The sequence below is a fragment of the Nelumbo lutea genome, chromosome 2 (assembly GCF_056320005.1).
Source record: "Nelumbo lutea isolate HS-2025 chromosome 2, American lotus-T2T, whole genome shotgun sequence".
In the NCBI taxonomy this organism is placed as follows: Eukaryota; Viridiplantae; Streptophyta; class Magnoliopsida; order Proteales; family Nelumbonaceae; genus Nelumbo; species Nelumbo lutea.
Window position 1 is genome coordinate 22,682,678 of NC_142685.1, and position 14,526 is coordinate 22,697,203.

The following is a 14,526-nucleotide window of genomic DNA, read 5'->3' on the forward strand; positions in this document are numbered from 1 at the left end:
TACAACACGATACGCCCAATATGGGGTGTATCATATAAATACCTTGAACCTTAGCTGGGACCAACATTGGGTAATGGCTTTTTTATTCTCTGCAAACAGAGGAGCTGTTCTTTGATTAGAAAACAAACCATATAGGTGGAAGTAAGAGTGGAGGTTGGAGGTTCATTATGTCATTCTAATGTATCAGGGGAGAAATAGGTCCATGAGATATTTCTTACTTCTGTCAGTGGAGGAAAACCAAACCATGACAGACTGTGCAAATCATTTACACTACAAACGAGCCCAATGCAAGTGATCCTATTCACCCTTTGTGTGTGTAGTTAGTCACTATATTTGTGTCTTCTTTACTCTTTTTTTATCAGCTTCTTGATTCTTTCATCTTGATAAAGGGTTGTTTACCGAGCATGAATGAAGAGTTCCCTTAGTGTTCAAAAGCGGTTTTCCGAGTGAATTATATGGTTCTTTTGGTGTTTCTTTTTCTGAGATTTTTTGTTCTAGGTATTGGAAGATGAAGTTTATGAAGTTGCGATCAAAGCAGGATGCATTTCAGGCGGATGGAAATTGTATCAGAGTGTGAACTTTCCAGAATCGTCACCAGACCTCCATGAAAACCTCAACCACAACTTGTAAACCACATCACCTTAACACATAGCCCTGCTTCAAACCTTACCCACTCTGTGAAAGCCACAATACTTTAACCAGTAGCTCTGTTTTAAACCTTACCCACATCTTGTCCCTTCAAATTGAATCCAAATGTTTTTCCTTTCACCATGTAACCTTAGCCAGTGAGGAACTGCTCAAGATAACTGAGCTGGGCAGGGGTTGCACTTACCTCACAAGATACAGCCTAGATTGGTTTGTCCATTTTCTGGATCTGGCATCTGAGGATGATGGTGACCATAAATGGAGCAAATACAGGGATAATGAGAGATTGTATTTCACAGAGATTAGAGAAAAATATGAAAGGAGCACATGCGATCTTGTTGGAATTTTTTGGTAAAGGCCAAAGCAAATCCATCATTATTCCCAACAGAAATCAAGGAGAAGGATGGAAAGCTTCCAGTTCCCAAGTTGAAATGGAGCTGACTTCTGGAACAGGTATTGTGGAGAGTCGTAAGATGGAACCTGTAAAGCCCCAGACAAAGGAGGGCAGGGAAGTGATTAACACATACAAGGACAAATTAATTGTCACACCAGAAGTGTTAGTGGTAAAAAACATTCAATCAAAGATGTCGATGAGGGTAGAAAGCTTGGAGGATGGTTAAAGTATCTGGAAGGAAGCCTTGGTGTGTGAGGTTAAAGGAAGACCGAGATGGACTCAACTTGTGATATTCAAACCGTCTCAGATGCTCTATGTTTTACCTTTCAACAATCATGAAGCAGTCCTATTTTTTTATTGGCAAATGAAATTTATTTTATTAGAAGAGATAAAATTAACACATTCAGATGAAAAGACTGCCAACCCAAGAACACAAGCAAGTTTACAATGAAGCCTAAAAAAGTTGCTGTGTTGCTGTCTTATGATCCCTTGCTTAGCAGGAGAATCAGCCATCCTATTTGCAGTCCTTCTCATAGCGGTGCAAATGGATCAGATCATGATCCTATTCAAATTCAAATCCAATCCAATTTTTCTGGGTTAGTAGAAAAGCTGATAGTTGCTTTTTAATATAAACTTGGTGAAGAAAAGAAGAAGATGATGAAAGGTTTCAGCTAGAAAGAAAGAAAGAGAAGAAGAAGAGAATGAGAGGTAGCCAAAAAGAATTACTTCTGGCCGCCCCTTTCCTTTGATTTATATACTTTATAAAAAGAATATACAAATACAAGAATACCCTTAGTAGGTCGGCTACTAGTAAGTAGCTGAAAAGGCATAAACTAACATAAACTGATGGGCCTAAGGCCCAATAACTTCCTAACTAAATAAAGTTAATAAAATAAAACAAAGCCGGGCCTAATAACTTAACATTGGCCCAATCACTCAACAGGGTTCAGATATCCCCCTATCAGATTTTGGATCAGACCGAATAATAGGATGTGATTAAAAAATCTGATCGAATTCGGATCACCTACTATACATACACGCACACACATATAAGTTAGTTATTTATAATATTTATAAATATGTTTATATTGCATTTTTGTATTTTTTATATTATTTTTTATAAAAAAGACATATACATTTGATAAAAATAGCTGAAAAAAATGCTTGTATTTTTTGTTTTTATTTATATAGACTGTTATGTTTTTTTCTTTTAATAATTTGTTAAGTTTTACAGAAATTCAATCGGATCAGATCAAATTTAGATATCTGTAGAGGAGATGGGCCGAATGGCCCATAGACTGTTATTTCATGTTATGTTTATGTTTCCCTCTGTAATGGGCCCTATTCTGGGCCCATACTCTGTAATGTTCTGTTTCTGTAATTTCTTGCCCACTCAAGGGCCTCTCTGTAATATTTCAAAGATTAACTTAATAAAATGTTTACAGTGTTGGAGGGAGGTTTAGTTCGAACCTCTCACTCTCTAACTCTCATTGCCGCCAGCTCTCTCTCTCTCTCTCAACTTCTTAATCTTCTCTTGTTCATTTTTCTGGTTTTGCATCTAATCTCAAGCAGTCCTATACTTCAAGAGGATTGTTTTCAACTTGGTCTCAGAGCGGGCCAGAGCTTGGCGTGACCCTCATGTGGTTCTAGTCCAGCCAACTGCATGAGGATGTTCTAAGGCTAGAAGTTTAAAGTCATTCACCTGGTTCTTGGAGGTCATTGGAGGGTGCCCAAATCTCTACACACTTGGAGAATAGTTCGGTGACCAGGAAGAATCAGAGAGCAAGGTGTTCGGCCTGATTTGAAATCAGAGAGAAAGGTATTCGGCCTGGTTTGAAGTTCAAATCAGAGATTCACTTACTGTAAGTTATCTTAGTTATTGCTAGGTTATTTTCGTTGCTTGGGAGGGCTGTTAAAGTATTTGAAACCCTCCTCCATTCTGCCCTACTGTTCGGCTGTTGCTGGACTGATTCAACTTAGAGATTTCTGGGTGTTTTGAAGTGTAATTCGGATGTTGTTGGACTGTCAAGTTGCTGAAACTGATTTGGACTCGGTGGTACTAGTCCAAAAATTCTGTCCAGCCTTTGTTTTGGACCTATACAAAACATTATTGAAGTGGTTCCTACTAGTTAACAGTAGGGTGTTAACTACTGCACACAAAGTGTTTGTCAAAAGGCCTCTTAAGGACTGTGGACTGTTATTTCTTCTCTTTGGGCCAACGGTTGTTGGGGACCTGAAATACTTTGTGTTTGGAGGTCTGCTGGTTGTCCCTTGAAGGCTGAAATAGTAATTATTACTATAGAAAGTGTCGTCACCAATCTGGACTGTCACGGTTATCAAGACTGAACTGTTTTTTGTGAGCTGGTCGTTGTTGCCAATTCAGCTCAAACTAAGTTCATCAAGATTCCCTGTACCTTGGAAAACTTATTAAAACCCTAACTGAAGTCTTTGCATGATGGATTCCTCGGACCTTGAAAGCAAGAATGCTGCTGAATATGGACAGACTTTGGGAACCCCAGCCGATTCTATGTTGGCTGTAACTACAGTTAAACTTGATGGGACAACTACTTGGCATGGTCACAATCAGTGAAAATCCATATTTGTAGCAGAGGAAAATGGGGGTTTATTTCTAGGAGCAAGAAAGCCCCCCCAGAGAAAGATGGATGCAAGAGAACTACATAGTGATTGGGTGGCTTGTGAATTCAATGCAGCCACAGATTAGTCAACACTATCTTTGGATGAACTCGACTAAGGAAATCTGGGATAGTGTCTACTCCCAAAAACTGAATGTTGCCAGAGCCTGTAAACTGAGGAGTGATGTGAAGAATCTAAGGCAGGGGGAGAAATCACTTGCAGCATACTTCTCAACCCTGAAATATCTATGGCAAGAGATTGATCTGATAGAGGTTGTGACATGAAAAACCCCCAATGATGCTGAAACATACAGGAAATTAGTTGAAAGGAACAGGGTCTTTGATTTCCTAACAGGGCTGAATCCTGAACATGACATCACAAAGCAGAACATTTTGTCCAAGAAAAGTGTTTCATTGTCACAAGCATATGCTTTGGTCAGCAGTGAAGAGAGTAGAAGGAAAGTACAGGTTCAAGGAGTCAACACCAATGATCATTTTGCAAATATGGGGGTTAAACCCAAAGGGATTATAGGAGCTCCCAGTGGCACAGGAAAGAAGGAGGTGGTCTGTGAATATTGCAAGAAGCCGAAACACACTAAGGACAAGTGCTGGAAATTGCATCCGAGTCTTGTCCCTATCCGATTCCAGAAGAAAAATGATAGTAGAAAGACAGGAAGTGCACATGCAACCACAGGTACAGATACAGAGGTTGACTGTCTGTGCACAGCTGACAGCCATGAAAGCTGAGTTTGAGAAGTTTGGAAAGATGATCAGCTAGCTTGAAGGTGTAACTTCATCATCCAACCCTTCTGGAAGTTCAGCCACCACCGCATTTGCTCACTCAGGTATAAGAGCTTCTGCTAACCATGCATCCACCTCAGGTAATCCCAAGACCCCTTAGATCATAGATTCAGGTGCTTCTGATCACATGACCAAACTTTCCACTCTGTTTCTTTCGTATGATTTGCTTCCTGGTCGTGACAAAATCACCGTAGCTAATGGTTCTCTTGCCTCTATTTCTGGCAAGTGAACTGTCAAGCCTACAGACTCCTTACTCCTATCTTCCACTCTTCATATACCTAAATTGAATACCAATTTATTATCTATTAGTAACTTGACCAAGTCATTGAATTGTCTTGTAACATTTTTTCCTTCTCAGTGTGTGTTTCAGGAGGTGGAATCTCAGAAGGTGATTGGGAGTGGCCATGAAGCGAATGGAATATATTTGCTCGACACTCCTGGCCAATGCCTTGATCATCCCAAGAATGTTGCCTTTGGTCCTACTTCTTCAGAGTCTGATAGTCAAATTATGTTGAGTCATTGTCGTTTTGGTCATTTACCTTTTTCTGCTTTGAGTCATTTACTTCTCGAATTGTTTAAGAAAGTCAGTGTGTCCAGTCTCAAATGTGAGTCATGTCAGTTGTCGAAGCATTGTAGAAACAATTACCCTGTAAGAAATAAAAGAGCTTCTTTTCCTATTCATATTGTGCACTCTGATGTGTGGGGGCCTTACCACTTATCTTCTATGGGGAGCTATAGATATTTCATTTTGTTTATTGATGACTTTTCTAGATTCATTTGGATATACTTAATGAAATCCCGTGATGAAGTCCCAAGACTGGTGAGGCAATTTCATGAGCTTGTTTTAACCCAATTTGATACCAGAATCAAAGTTTTCAGATCTGACAATGCAAAAGAGTACTTTGAGAAGAGCTTATCCTTGTATCTCTCTGACATGGGGGTTATTCATCAAAGCTCTTGTGTTAGAACCCCTGAACAAAATGGAGTTGCTGAAAGGAAAAATAGACATATTGTTGAAGTTGCAAAAAGCCTTTTGTTTGCCTCACATGTTCCTACAAGATTTTGGGGTGATGTTCTTACTGCTACCTATCTTATAAACTGTATGCCATCCAGGGTTTTAGGGTTTAAATCCCCTTTCAGTCTTCTTCATCCAGACAAGGATCTTTTTCTTATTCCTCTTCATGTGTTTGGTTGTACTTATTATGTTCACATTCCAAGTGCCCAGAGGCATAAGTTTGAACCAAAAGCCCACAAGTGCAACTTCCTTGGTTATTCCCCCACACAAAAGGGTTATTGTTGTTTTGATCCAAAGACTAGCACTCGACATGTCTCTATGGATGTTACCTTTGACGAGCTTTCTCCTTTTTATGGTTCCTCTCAGGAAGGACATTATCCACAGGGGGAGAGTTTGTCACAAGTATTTGCTCTTCCTCTTCCTGTCCCAGTTGAGTCACTTGACAAGCCTATATCCTCACAAAATGAATCAAAGGAGGATCAGCCACTTCATTCATCTTGCCCTAGTGCTCCTATTTCTTTACCTCCTCGTCCTACCCATAATCCTAAGGTGTATCAAAGGCAAAGATCCAGGAATGAGCAAGTTGTTTCCCTTACAACAGATGAGGCTCATACACTCCCAATCACAGATGAGATAACAGGTACTGCTTCAGCCCCTTTGGAACCATCATTCCCGGATCTTGATGTCCCCATTGCTGTTAGGAAAGGAAAGCAGAAGTGCACTGCACACTGCATTTCCAAACACCTTTCCTATGATCTACATTCTCCTTCATACTTTGCTTACCTCTCTTCAGTTGCTTCTAACCCCATTCCTAGGTCTGTGTCAGAAGCTATTGGGATTCCAGAATGGAGAGATGCCATGAAGTCTGAAATGGATGCTCTACACAAGAATGATACTTGGGAGGTGGTGGATTTGCCTGAAGGGAAGGATCCAGTTGGGTGCAAGTGGGTCTTTACCATTAAATACAGGGTTGATGGGACTATTGAGAGGTACAAGGCCAAACTTGTTGCAAAAGGCTACACACAGACATATGGGATTGACCACCTGGAGAACTTTTCCCCTGTTGCCAAAATGACATCTGTGAGGGTTCTTTTATCTTTGACAGCTCACTTTGATTGGCCTTTTTATCAGTTAGATGTAAAGAATGCATTTCTGAATGATGACTTACATGAGGAGGTCTATATGTGTCTCCCTCCAGGAATGTATGGGAAAGATATGCAAGAAAAGGCATGCAAATTGAAGAAATCACTTTATGGCTTTAAAGAATCTCCTAGAGCCTAGTTTGAGAGATTTAGAGTTGCACTTGTTAAATTCGGCTATGTTCAGACACAGTCAGATCATACTCTCTTTGTGAAGAAAAGTGGATCTCCAGCAATGTATCTCATTGTGTATGTTGATGACATTATAGTGACTGGTGATGATGCCTCAGGCACTTGGGCCCTTAAGTCTTTCCTCCGTACAGAATTTGAGATTAAGGATCTAGGGGAGTTGAGATACTTCCTTGGCATAGAAGTTGCTAGATCCAATGATGGGATTCTTATTTCAGAAAGGAAATATGTCCTTGATTTGTTGTCTGAAACGGGAAAAATGGGTGCTAGACCAGCTGCAACTCCCATTGATATGAGTCACAAACTTTCAGCTTCGAATGGAACATTGTTGGAAGACAAAGGGGTCTTTCAGAGACCTCTTGGGAAGCATCTGTACCTGTGCATGACTAGGCCAGATATTACATATGCTGTCAATTGTATTAGTCAGTTCATGCATGCTCCTAGAAATACTCATATGGCAGCAGCAGAACGGATTTTGTGCTATCTGAAAGGTTCTCTAGGAAAAGAAATTCTATTCACCAAGCATGGTCATCTGAAACTTGAAGCCTATACTAATGCTGATTGGGCTGGAAATATTGATGATAGAAGATCTACTTCAAGGTATTGCAGTTTGGTGGCTGGTAATGTTGTCTCTTGGAGGAGTAAGAAACAGTCAGTTGTGGCCCGATCCTCCGCAGAAGCAGAGTATAGAACCATGGCACATGGAGTTTCGGAATTGTTGTGGCTAAGGTCCTGAATGGAAGAAATTGGGATTGATCATGACAAACCCATGATGTTGTACTGTGATAATCAAGCTGCCATCAACATTGCTCACAACCCAGTACAACATGATAGAACAAAACATATTGAGGCTAATAGATACTTTATTCGAGAAAGAGTCTCTCTTCTGGTGAAATGTGTCTTCCATTCATTACTTCGGAAGGACAACTGGAAGATTTCCTCACCAAGGGTATTTCCAAGACAAGGCTTCAAAATGACACTGGCAAGCTGGGCATGATTAACATCTATGCTCAGCTTGAGGGGGAGTATAGAGGAGATGGGCCGAATGGCCCATAGACTGTTATTTCATGTTATGTTTATGTTACCCCCTGTAATGGGCCCTATTTTGGGCCCATACTCTGTAATGTTCTTTTTCTGTAATTTCTTGCCCACTCAAGGGCCTCTCTGTAATATTTCAAAGATTAACTTAATAAAATGTTTAGAGTATTAGAGGGAGGTTTAGCTCGAACCTCTCACTCTCTAACTCTCATTGCCGCCAGCTCTCTCTCTCTCTCAACTTCTTAATCTTCTCTTATTCATTTTTCTGGTTTTGCATCTAATCTCAAGCAGTCCTATACTTCAAGAGGACTGTTCTATATCCAACATCCTTAACAGATTTGAATTCAAATTGACCTTTGTGAGATCCGATCAGATCATTGGATTGGATTCAAATATACCCTATTCGAATCCAATCCGATATGTTTGCATCCCTAACTTCTCACCCACTTGAATTCAGCATCCAAGCAGCCCTAATTATGTGGAGCTTCAAGAGAAGGGAGATATGGTTTAAAAAAAAATGGAACTCGATAACTGGAGTAGTAAGGAAAATAGGACTCGATAACTGGAGTAGCAAGGAAGTAGGGATCAGTTATTTGGGTTACTGGTTACCTTTTCATTTGTGGAACTCGATAACATTGGAAATTAGTTGGAACCCATGTGGTTGTTTCGTTGGTGTTGCAAGGGAAACTGGAACCCTTAATAATCTTCAAGCAGCAGCAATTCTTGTTCAAGCTAAAGATAGGTAGAAGATCCCTCACATGGTTTAACTGATTCGGGGAGTACAACATTCAAATCAGGGTTGAAATACTAGATGTAAAGGAATGAAGCTCACACCTTAGGTCACCGGTGCTGATGATGATGACAGAAAATGTACAAGGCCAAAAGCAGGAGTGGTCAACATTGATACCTGCACTAAGCAAACAGGTGATCAGCACAGCTGAGTTGCAAAAGAAGTTTCTGAGAGAATGCAACAAGAAATACCAAAGATGGGAAGATTTCTAATGGGGAAGAGGAGAACAATAAAATTACCAGATCAGTATGAGATAGGTTAATGTTTCCCATTCAGGGGGAACTGAGGAATCTGACAAAGCTCAAGGTAGGAGTGATAACCAAATGAAGAAATTTTCAGCCAAGGAGAAAGATATGTGGAGAACGAAAGAAGATTGAAGATTGCCACTTAAGTTATTAGTTGTGGAGTGAAATTCCTATATTGGCCCTAATGCAGACCAGGTTGGAGAAAAGTCTCAAATGAATGGACCGCTTGAACGATAGCCAACCCATGTGAAGGGAATCCTTGAGCTTGTGGAGAAGGTATCTAGGTTGAAGGTCAATTGTTCTGTTTCTACTGTAGCTACAGTAGTCCGAACCAGTAAGGAGAAGAAGAAAGAGAAGGAGAAGAAGAAGAAGATGAAAGAATTGTCGAACCTGATAGCTAAACCCTATCAGTCGACCTCTTAATAGTGATTAGGCTTCTAATTAAATGTACAAGGACTAAACTGCCCCTACTTAAGTATGGGACAGAGAACCTCTAATAAGACTGCCACATAAGCTCATAACTTAACCAAGGTGAGTTAACTAATCTACCCTTATTTGGCTAACTCTAACAGTCCCCCTCAAGCTGGAGAATATGTCATATAATCCCAGCTTGTTACATATATAGTTCACTCTCCCTGAGCTTAAGGCTTTTGTAAACAAATCAGCCCACTGATCACCTAAGCTTACATGTTCTGTGCTTATCTCTCCAATAAGAACCTTCTCCCTCACAAAGTGGCAATCAATCTCTATGTGCTTTGTTCTCTCATGAAAAACAGGGTTGGATGAGATATGGAGCACAGCTTGATTGTCACAGTACAACTTCATAGGTTTATCCATGTGGAACACGATTTCTTGTAGGAGATTCCTCAACCACACTAATTCACATGTAGTGTGTGCCATGGCTCTGTACTCGGCTTCAGCACTGCTTCTAGCCACAACCGTCTGCTTTTTACTCTTCCACGTCACAAGATTTCCTCCAAGAAATGTGCAGTAACCTATAATAGATCTTCTATCAAACACAGAGCCCGCCCAATCTGCATCCGTGTACCCAACTACTTCAAGTTTTCCTTCTAGTTTATACAATAGCCCACGGCCCGGAGCTCCCTTCAAATATCTTACAATTCTAAGAACTGCATCCCAGAGAGATATACGAGGGTTCTGCATAAATTGGCTCACCACACTAACTGCAAAGGAGATGTCTGGTCTCGAGATAGTCAAATAGTTCAGCTTCCCCACTAGTCGTCTATACCTTCCAGGATCATCAAATATTTCCTCTGTATCACTGCTCAACTTAACATTTGGTTCCATAGGAGTCTCAGCCGGTTTTGCACCTAACAGTCTTTTTTTGTCCAATAGATCGAGAACATATTTTCTTTGGCACGAATTTACACCTTGTCTTGATCTAACAACTTCTATACCCAAGAAATACTTCAATGTCTCAAGGTCTTTTGTTTGAAAATGATTTTGCAGAAAGACCTTGAGTTTGTTGATCCCCAATTTGTCACTGCCAGTTATGACAATATCATCCACATAGACCACTAATAAAATATTTCCAGCTTCTGAGTCACAGTTGAACATTGAGTGATCAACCTGGCATTGTTTCATTCCAAAATTCTTCACCAATTCACTAAACTTCCTGAACCAAGCACGAGGCGATTGTTTCAACCCATAAATTGCCTTTTTCAGTCTACACGCCTTACCAGCCTCCCCCTGAGCAACAAACCCAAGTGGTTGCTCCATATATACCTCCTCTATAAGGTCACCATGAAGGAAGGCATTTTTTATGTCAAGTTGAAATAAGGGCCAATCATACATAACTGTCAGGAAAATTAACACACGGACAGAGCTAATCCTAGCCATTGGAGAGAAAGTCTCCATATAGTCCACTCCATACAACTGTGAATACCCTTTAGCAACAAGTCTGGCTTTCAGACGCTCCACACTACCATCTGGCAAGTATTTAACAGTATACACCCATTTACAACCCACAACATGCTTACCAGGAGGAAGAGTAGTGAGCTCCCACGTGTGAGTATGCTGAAGAGCAGAGAGTTCCTCCTCCATTGCCTGCCTCCACCCAGGTGAACTAAGAGCCTCTTGGACATTGTTAGGTATGGAAATAGATGACAATAGTGAAACAAACTGGCGATGTGAGACGGAAAGGTGAGATATTGAAACAAAATTGGAAATGGGATGGAGAGTAGAACTACGTTTACCTTTCCGTAAGGCAATGGGTAGGTCAAGTCCTGAAGGTTCAACAACAGGAGCAACGACAGGATCCGCGAACAAGGTAGAAGCTGGAGGAGGGGCCGGTGTCATTCGACGTGTATACACTTGCCGAATTGGTGGTCGTTCAGTAGGGGTCTGCACTGGATGAGGTGACGAGTCAACTCCAACAGGAACACCCGAAACGGGATCACTGACCAGAAGAGGAAGAGGAAGTAAAGGTGGAGACGAAGATGATTCAATTCCTGAGAATAAGGGAACAGAGACATAGCACTTCCAAGTAATGGGATTGTAACACTTGTACCCTTTTTAAGTCCGAGAGTAGCCAAGAAAGACACACTTAATGGAGCGTGCATCCAACTTGTCTATTCCAGGACTCAGATTGTGAACAAAGCACACACAGCCAAAGATACAAGGTGTTAATGGAAAGGGAGACAAGGTGGGGAACAAAATAAAGAAGGGAGACTGACCATGAAGAATAAAGGAGGGCATCCGATTAATGAGGAAACACGCAGTAAGTACAGCATCACTCCAAAACCGTTTAGGAACACTCATATGATGAAGAATAGACCGAGCTGTTTCAAGGAGATGACGGTTCTTCCGTTCAGCCACCCCATTTTGTTGAGGAGTGGATGCACATGAGGTTTGATGAATGATGCCATGCCATTCTTTGATTGGAACACCAAATTGTGTACGTATTTCAGCATGGAATTTTTGAAAAATGGAAAATAATTCATTCATTTCTTTCATTAAATAAATCCATGTCATTCTTGAACAATCATCAATAAAAGTGACAAAATACTTGTAACCATTATAAGACTCTATTTTGATCGGGCCCCAAACATCTGAATGAACCAAAGCAAAAGGACTCAACATACGACTTTCAACTATGACGATGTTTCCCAAACTGACACGACTCACACTGTAACACTGACAAATGACTCAAAGACAAAACTAGTATCTTGAGTGCCTTGAGAGAAGGATGTCCCAGTCGACAATGCCATTGTAGAGGAGTGAGTGAAGTCTGAAGTGCAACTGACGATCCACCACCGTCAAGGTAATACAATCCACCAGCTTCATGCCCCCCACCAATCTTCTTCCCCGTCCTGAGATCCTGAAAAACACAAGAGGAAGGGAAAAAAGTAACAGAGCAGTTAAGAGTCTTGGTTAATTTACTAACAGACATAAGATTGAATGGAAACTTAGGGACATATAGAACAGACGATAAAGAAAGAGAAGCCATGTCAACATTGCCAACACCACAGATGGGAGAGGAGGAACCATTGGCAAGGGTAACAGTTTGAGATGTGGAAGTTTCAGAGAGAGAAGAGAACACACCCGAAGTCTCGGTCATGTGATCAAAGGCTCCAGAGTCAATAATCCAAGGAGAGGTTTTAAATGACAAGCAAGCTATACCTGAGTGGGCAAGAGTAGCAGTAGTGTGCTGTGAAGTGGACTGAAGGAACCGCTCATACTCATCACGCGATACACTCACCATCTCCCTTCCGGAAACAGATGTAGATGTGGAAGGAGTTAGGTCTGCCTATTGATTATCACTGACATCAACCCCACCAGCAACAACATGATTGGCCCATTTAGAGGGAGGGCGGCCATGAAGATCATAATAGAAAATTACGAAATGTCCTTCCCTGCCACAGTGGGTACACTTCCTTGTAGAGCTGCCTTTTTCTTTGCCACGGCCTCCCCCTGAGTCACGACCACCACCACGGCCAAATATGGAACCACCACTACCTCCTCGAGAGGCATGTCCTCCCCCTTTCGTACCACGTCCACCTCCTCTGGCTGTCACAAAAGTTGATCTATCAGACTATGTGGGATTCTCTGTCTGTCCCAAAGAAATCTTGCGAAGCCGAGCAAACATTTCCTCAAGTGTAGGAAGGGTAGAGCCCCCCAATATTTGGGCCCTAACTGGTTCATACTCTAATTTCAACCCCACTAAGAACCTTGTGACATCTAGTTGTTCCCTCTGTTGTTGCTGAACCTTAACATCTGGAGTGAGAGGATGATAGACATTGAGTTCATTTCTGAGGTTCTTCATACTGGCATAGTACTCTTCTAGGGTTTTATTTCCTTGTTGCAGACCAAAGTACTCCTGATAGAGCTGATATACCCATGTAGTATTATCTTGCCCAGAATACAGCTTCTTGGCATGTTCCCATATGTCCTTAGTTGTATCTAAGAACAAGAAATTGGCACTTATTTTGGGTTCCATACTGTTCCATAGCCATGTCATGATTTGAGCATCCTCCTGTTTCCAATCATCAAACCCTGGAGAGTCAGTCGGTGGTTTATCTTCTTTCACATGCTTCACTTTTCTCTTTGCCTTGAGAAAAACTTCCACCGACTTGGCCCATGGAACATAGTTCTCACCATTCAGTTTAATTGAGGTCATCTGTACACCTAGATAGTCAGAGGAAACCACCACACTAGGTTTCTGATCACTACAGCCATCTCCGATTGCTGCCATGATACTCTTTCAATGCTGCCTCTAATCTGAATTCCCAATCACCAACTAAGTGCTACTATCAAGAGTTTGATGTTCCAGAACCTACAGCAGTCCCTAAACACAATGATAGATACACATGCCTTTGTTCTTATCCACACCACTACTGATTTCACAAAAAAAACACAAACTACACCGACATTAATTCAGCACTTACTAACCACATGCAAGCTCTCTTACAACTACTCAACAGAGTTTGTGCATCACAAGCACCCCCACACAGCCATAGTTGTCACACACAATAAAGACCTGCTTTAACGCTTTTAAAAGGGCACCACAAGACCAACAAAAACTCAACTAGTACCATTGCGCTACACCTTGCACCATTCGGCCCCCTACAGTAGCAGCCCTTACACCATTTGGTCACTGTAAACACAGCCTGTTCTTGGAATTTTTCCAAGAACCAAGGCAACAACCAACCTAGTTCTCTAGGTTCTGATCAGTCCTCTCAAGTTCTTGAAGATTTTCAACCCAGAAATACCAACAGCACACAGAGGAGAGATAACCAACCTTCGTTTGAGAGCTTCAGCCAACCATTCACTGCTGAAGTTGTTTTCTTAGGAAAGGAGGTTCTGTGCACCAGAAAAAAGAAGAGCTGTGATGTTTCAGGCCTGGGACGAACCACTTATCTCCATTGACAGCCCAGAGAAGAAAAGGAGAGAACTGAAGCACGAACTGAAGTTGTCACGAACTGAAACAGGTCACGAACTGAAGTTGTCACGCTCTGATACCATGTTTCTACTGTAGCTGCAGTAGTCCGAACCAGTAAGGAGAAGAAGAAAGAGAAGGAGAAGAAGAAGAAGATGAAAGAACTGTCGAACCTGATAACTAAACCCTATCAGTCGACCTCTTAATAGTGATTAGGCTTCTAATTAAATGTACAAGGA

General features: G+C 41.3%; 1 protein-coding gene across 16 annotated transcripts in view; it reads right to left on the reverse strand.

Annotated features, from left to right (window-relative positions):
* Nucleotides 1–14,526, reverse strand: part of LOC148869156 (transcription initiation factor TFIID subunit 1-like) — a 197,337-nt gene that overhangs the window by 138,849 nt on the left and 43,962 nt on the right. The window lies entirely within an intron of this gene.